This window comes from Tupaia chinensis, unplaced genomic scaffold (genome assembly GCF_000334495.1).
Source record: "Tupaia chinensis unplaced genomic scaffold, TupChi_1.0 Scaffold000475_1, whole genome shotgun sequence".
Classification (NCBI taxonomy): Eukaryota; Metazoa; Chordata; class Mammalia; order Scandentia; family Tupaiidae; genus Tupaia; species Tupaia belangeri.
In genome coordinates, this window is record NW_006159984.1 from 1,073,462 (window position 1) to 1,081,299 (window position 7,838).

Here is a 7,838-nt window from a genome sequence, read left to right on the forward strand (position 1 = left end):
CTTTGATCGAGCATTATAGGACAAACATAATGTTATTAGTTAAATTTTCCTCATTACTTGGTTTCTTCTAGCAACTTTAAGCTTGGTCATAAATTATAGAAAACTACCAATTTGATCATGGATAAATCCAATGAGAGTCAACATCTGACAATAAGAAAAGGACACAAAAATGTCATATAGTTGAGAACTAAAATTAGGGAGCAATAGAACCTAGAAGCACAGTTAAACAGACCACAAAACTAAGAGATCATAGCATAACAACACACAATAGCATGTATATAGCTCTTAAGAATCCTGCACCAAACAACAAAAAATTAATTTTAACAAAACCAATTTACCTGTTTATTGAAACTGCCCAGTAAATGTGATAAATATTAGAGTCCCACTTAAAATGTTTAAATGTTCAATGTTTTGGTATTTAAAGGAGAAATTCAATTATCCCTTGACACCACCAGATCAATGAAGCTTTCATGTTCACTGGATGTGCTCTATTTGCCAAGCTTATTGAAGAAATAATTTAATTCAATTGAAAAAAATGTATTATCAGAGGACCAGCAGATGGCGTAATGGCTACATCCCTGGACTCCCATTTAGTCAACCACAGTTTGAGTGCCAGACCTGGTGGCTTAAAATTCACTCTGGGAACACGTGTGTACATGCCCCAAATCCCAAGGGATTGTGACGTGACAATCCCCCCTTGGGTGTGATTTCCTGCTTCCTATCTCTCTGTCTCTATGGTGAGTGCATGTACCGTATCGCAAAAATCTCTTTAAAAAAAGTATTATCAAGGAATTACTATATACAAAAAATGAACTAGAGGCCAGTATGTGGAGGAGAGCAATATTCCAGGTGACAAAGGCATTGACTCTGGTCTTTAGTGAGGGAGAAGGTCACAGACAAAAAGTAAATAGTTGAAGAAAGATTGAGAAATGCTGTCAGAAAGAACTTCATTGTGATAAACAGCATGAATACAAAGAGCTGGGTTTTTTGTTTGGCCTCAGTAACCAAATCTCAGGAAGATCTCCCAGACCAGCTAATATTTAAGCAGATCCTAATGGACTAAGCAGGTGGAAGGTAGAACAATGTGATAAAAGTGCATGATAAGTTTAAACAAATTCATATATTCTGGTGTAGCTAGAATATCAGATGATAAGAGATAAGACAGGGAAAGTCATTAAAGACAGCTTTGGGTTCCAAGATGAGCTTTTTATTTCACCCTACTGGGACTGGAGAGACATTAAAAGATTTTTTTGTTTGCTTTTTAGTTTTGCTGTGGGATGTGTGCACTTGCAGGAGAGAGACAGAGAAAGAGAGATATAATTTGAGAAATCATCACCCCCTGGTGGGGATACCCATGCCACAGTCCCTTCCCCTCCATGATCCTCTTGGAATTTTGGACACATACGCTCACTTGCTTGGCATGCTGAGTTTTAAGAACCAAGTAGCAAAAAGTAGAATTTAGGGGACAGCAACTGGAGTGGTGGTTTGGGTGCTGGACTCCCATGTGGTTCACTGTGGTTCAAGTCTCAAACTAACAGTTTGCTTTCTCACCTTACTTCTGTCTCTGTCTCTCTCTGATGAGTGTACATGCCCTATAGAAAAATTTTTTAAATTACAATAACAAAAATTTTTTTTAAAAAAAAAGTAGAATTTAAAGACTAATTTGAATGAAAATCTGAAGTCTCTTGTACCAAATCTGGATCCTGGTGAAATGAAGCTCAAATTAATAAGGGGAACCATTCAATAGAAAGAAGTAATAAAAATACCTCTAGGAGAATGTACAGTAGGAGCATATTTCTCTAATATGAAGAATTAGAGTCAGTCCTACAAACGGTAAATGGAAAATAAACAGGCCAATTATATATTAGTTCATATATCCAATGTCCTCAGAAAAGGGTATTCCAGATATATAAATTGTCCAGATCCTTAGAAGTCAAAATTTGTCCCTTAAGTTTCTTTTTTTAATTGCCAGTCAGCACAAGCTCTTGCCAGAGAGTCAAGGAAACAGAGAAAGAAGGAGAAATCCTATCCCCAGTGGGGCATATCCATGCTGCCATCCCTTCTCTATTTCTCTATCCTGTTAAGATTTGGGGCATGCACATGCACAAAAACCTGGCATACTTTTTTTCAAGCCACCAGGGCCAAGATTCAAACTGCTGTTGTCCATGTGGGATTCAGCTTCCTTAACCACTAAGTTACTGGGCCAGCTCTTTAAAAACATTTTATAGGACTTTTTTTCTGGATTGACAATTTTAATTGCTCACTTGACAGATCACATTGTGGAAACATTGGAGATTGCCTACCAAATTTGTCCTTAGAGTTTATGCCAGAAAAGTCTGACATACTGACATAGTCTGACTCCAGCTATTTCATCTATAATGCTATGTATGCAGTGGCCCAAGTCCTTCATGAAGTGTTTTTTGGAGAAAATAGAAATGGGATCCCCAGGAGATATCAGACCGGCCTATGCTTCTTTTCTTAGTAGTAGTATTATTTATTTTATACATTTATTCACTATACTTCGCTTGTAGGTTGAATTTACTCAACATGAATATACTTCACGCCAGTCCAGTTGAGGATACTAAACACATTATCATCAACACTTGCTCATTCTCTATTTTTTGTTTGTCTGTTTTGTTTCACTTTTGCTATAGGACACGTGCACTTCCCAGGGAGACAGAGAGAGAGAGAAATTACCCCAGAGGGATGATCACACCACAACCCCTTCTCCTCCACTGCCCTCTCAGGATTTTGGGCACACATAAACACACGTACCTGGAGTGATTTACAAGCTGCTTGTCCATGACCCAAACTGCAATCTGGCCATGTTGGATCCAGCACTTTATTTTGCACAGCACCTGCTGATCCCATCTCTATATCTTTGTCAAAAATCACAATAAATATGTATGTGTTTAGTTTATATTATTGAGTAGGTATAATGAAGTCAAACTTGTAATCCACCTTTTTTTCCCTCTAATTCCTAGGATGTGGGTTTATGTGGAGTTGGTTTATTATAGAGTCTGGGGCAACTGTAGACCTTCAATCTGTCCCATGTGGTCACACCATAAATCTTCCCCTCCCTAAATTAGGAAAATACTCCATATTAAATACTAAAAATGACATACCTTTCCTGCTCTATTTTTCTTTAGAGCAACTTCATCTTATGAATCATTCTTCTTGGCAGCCTTCCTTACCATTGTAAAGAAAGAACCATTTAGCACCTGAGTTTTTCCTGGCTCCCCTTTTGGTTCCTTTAAAACTCTTCATTAGGTCTATATTTAAGTTCTTACCTTCTTAACAGAAGCCCTGGTATTGGCAAGTAGGATCTGTATTCCCAGAAAAGTAAATTTCTCTGGTGCCCAAAATGATAGGAAGAATCATCACTAACCCCTAATTTTAATTCTCCAGATTCAATGAGTAAGACTTTTAAACTGAAATTTCTATCTTGGGCAAAAATAGACAAAATTAGAGACTGTGTTTTCTATTAAGCCATGCTAAGAACATATTTACCTGGACTAAGCAGAGTTCCTTTCAAGATTCAGCCATCAGAGTGATTGTATTTGGTATTAGGGAAAACCAAACTCCCTTGAACCATGATATATATATATATAGATAGATAGATAGATAGATAGATATAGATATAGATATAGATATCTCAAACAATAAATATCTACACACTCATATCTAAGCCAAATCACACTTTTTCATTAGACTAGAACTCAGAGTTTGGAAAATTAATAATAGATTTAATATTCATGATACAACTGAAGTACCACACACTTACCCAAGTCTTTGCTAACCAACCTAACACAAAATGTACTTTTTCTCTTGTAGCAGTTATTAAATTATGGATCATTTATCATAGTGTCTTTTACTTTTTTATGCGTCTAATCTATTTATATATACTTAGGAAATATCCTGGGCATAGTTCATAATGACCTCTGCTACCATAAAGCCTGGATAGTTCTCCTCATACTGTAAATATTGCTTTACCTGTTTACTCAGAGGCATACAGAGCTCAAAGTGGTTGGGTAGCAGGCTTAACTTCTAGTTCAATGGAACCATTGTTGTGTCCTTTGATGGAAGCATTCTTCCCTTTAGAACTAAAAAATCTAGGCCACAGAGCATAAGGTCTCAAAGGCATAAAGAAAAATTTAACTAGTGGATCATTAAGGGTAATAGTGAGAAATGTCACTCCTATTTCCACCCTTTAATTCCTGGAACTATATCTTGACCACAGGAGAAAGAGTGCCATACATTGAATGTTGATGTTCACCATAAGTAATCTTCTGAAGAATGTTGCCTCAACTTTGAAATGTATTGCTACCTAGGTGACATAATAACCGAGCCTTCAAAAGAGCATTCCACAATTCTAACAAACCATCTATATATTTTAGGAGAATGGGAAATATTAAGACTAGTGAGTTCTGTGAGCATAGGCCCACTTTCCATCTTCATTTGTTGTAAAATCAGTTCCTTGGTCAGAAATAATGCTATGTGGTATAGCATGATGGTGGTAAGATATTCCTTAAGTTATAGATGGAAGTTTTGGCAGACATGGCATTGAAGAAAGACCAATTCATATCCAAAGTGTCATTTCTGGTAAGAATAAAACATTGCCCCTTCTATAATGGAAATGCTCCATTGTAACCAACCACCAGGTAACTGGCTGATCACTACAAGGAATGGTGTTGTTCAGGGGACTCAGTATAGTCTCTACTGCTGGCATATTAGGCACTCAGCAGTGGTTGTAGTCAGGTCAGCCTTGGTGATTGAAAGTCTATGTCGCTTAGCCCATACATAAACTTCTATCCCTCCCATCACACCACTTTGTTTATAAACCCATTGCATCATAGTAATGACTGAAGAAAGAAGTTGACTAGTATCCACAGGTTGGGTCAACCTATTCACATGATTATTAAAAATCTTCCTTTGCTGAAGTCACCCTTTGGTGAGCATCTACATGTGTCAAAAATAGTTTTTTTTTCTTTTTTTTAACCAATTTAGAGATATTTTTGTAAATACCTCTCTCCCAGACCTCCCTGTCAACAATTTTCCAATCATGCCATTTTCAAGTTCCTGACCATCCAGTCAAACCATTGAGTGTGATGTATTCTGGAAGGGAAAGACAATCAATAATTTATGAATTGGTAAATAGTTACACATCTAACCATTTTTTCCTTTCAAGCAAGTGAAAAACCAGGTATAGGCCTCAAAGTTCTGTCCACTGGTAAGAAATTATTTTACCACTCTCCTTCAGTGACATCCCAGACAGAGGATGTAGTGCTGTATGTTCATTTTCATGTGGTTTCTACACATTGTGCAAAACTATCTGTAAATCAGGTCCCAGTTATCTCTTCTTTTGTCAACTTATCACACCAGAACTGCTTATGAAGCTATAGTGCAGGTTGGGAGAGAAAAAACAGTGCCGGATTGTGGATCACGAGCATTTGGGTCACTTCTTCTCATAACTTACTTATGCCCTCAAGGCTTTCTAGAGCCCAATATCATATATAATACATACATTTGATGATAGAATGTGGCTGTGAATGCCCAATTTTCTGGCTTGATGGCTCAGACAACACCCAGTTCATCATAGGTGGCTCAGGCTGTATGTAACAAAAGCTATTTATAAAATGAGAGCCATTATTTGCTGAAGATAGCAGGACTTTGCTCCAAAATACTAAGTGTCTGTGCTGTGATTCACCTGTAGTATTTTTATCTACCACGGATATTTTAGTCACTATTGGCATTTATGGATGATATGGCTCAGGTAGAAGAAAAGCTTACATAATAGTCTGGATCTGTTGCAGAGTCTCTCTTACTCTGGGCCCCACTAAAAATTAGCAAGTTTTCAGGTCACTCAGGAAATTTTTCCGCTATCACACCCAAATGAGAAATATGTTGTCTTCAAAATCCAAAGAGGTCCACTAGGCCTCTATTTTTGGTTGTAAAAGGGGTAAGATGCAACAACTTATCCTTCACAGGATAACTTGATCTATGCCATACCAGTGGACCCCTAGAAATATCACTAATGCTATGAGCCATTTAATTTTAAATTTATTCCCTATCCCCTGAACATGCAAGTATCTAACTAATAAGTATATAGTAGTCGCCCTTCTGGTTTACTAGGTCTTATGAGCATAATGTCAATAATGAAATAGACAAGTGTGATGTATTCTGGAAGGGAAAGACAATAAACATCCTGTGGAGTAAATTAAGACATAAGGTTGGATATTTACTATACCCTTAGGCTAGAATAACAAAGTTGTATTGCTGATCTTGCCAGTAGAAAATGAACAACTTCTAGTGGGATTTATAAATACATACAGAGAAGTACTAGCAGGTGGCATTGTGGTTAAGGTACTGGATTCCCACATAACTGACCATGGTCCAAGTCACGGATTTGGCATCTTGAAAATCACACTGGCTGCATGTGCATGCATGTCCAAAATCCCAAGAAGAGAATGGAGAAGGGATTGTGGTGTGACCATTCCCCTGCAGCATGTTTTCTCACTTTCCGTCTCTCTGTCTCTCTCCAGTGAGCACACACACCCTATGGCAAAAGCCTTAAATACATACATATGAAGAAAAAAACATTTGTAGATCAGTAGCTACATGCCACTACCAGAAATATGTTCATTTGTTCAAGCCATGAAATTGCATCTGGTACAGCAGTTGCAACTAGAATCGACCACCAAGTTAAGTTTACAAAAATCATTCTCAAAAATCTTTCTGGTGACCAGCAGTTAGCATAATGGCTATGTCGCCAAACTCCCATGTAGCTGACCACGGTTCGAGTCTCAGACCCGGTGGCTTAAACTCACGCCAGGTGTGTGTGTGTGTGTGCGTGTGTGTGTGTGCGTGCCCAAGATCCCAAGAGGAGAATGGAGGAGAAGGGATTGTGGCGTGGCCACCCCCCCTGGGGGGTGATTTCTTGCTTTCTATCTCTCTGTCTCTCTCTGTCTATCTGGAGAGCACATGTGCCCTATAGCAAAAACCTCTCCAAAAAAAAAAAAGAAAAAAATATTTTTTCTGCACAGATCAAATAGATGAGTGGAATTAGGGTATAGTAAGAATCACCACCTCTGTATTCTTTAAAACCTTAATGGTGATACTAATCCCTGTAAACCCTCCAGGAATACAGTATTACTTTTTATGTACTATTTTCCTAAGCAGAAGCAGTTCTAGTGGCTTCCAGTTGACCTTTCATACCGTAATAGCCCTTACTCTGTAGGCCAGGGAATGAATGCAGTGATTCTGCCTATTACTGAGTATGTATATTAAAATTATGCATTCTAGAACTAAGGAAACACTGACAAATGAATTTTATGACACACTGGACCCACTGTGAGATGGACATGACCTAGTTACAGGTCTAGAAACAAAACAACACAAAAAAGAGTAGTGGGGATAGGTTCCAGAGAAAAAGAGCAGTGTTTCAGGGCAGCTATTATAGGGGAGGATATTACAGCTTCCTCAGACAAAGAAGGGTTAACTTTCTCAAAGAGGGGTAGAAGACTGCTTCTACCAACAAACAAGAGTCAGCTGAACTTAGGGGTTCAGTTTCCCCAGCTTCATCAGGATCTGCCCTTATGTCTCCATGCACATTTTGAGGATTCCGTGTATTCCCATCACTGTCCTCACTTTAACAGCAGACACCTTGCAAGATTAGAAATTCTATTTGTATTATAACTTGGCCACTCATAAAATGAGACTCTAGGTTTGGTTTTCTGACATATTAGGTCTGCAGCTGCAGATAAAAGTTTCATTCAGGGAAAAAGTAGTAACTTTAAGGTTATGAATGCAATATTTGAACTGAGAATTTAAAGCCATCT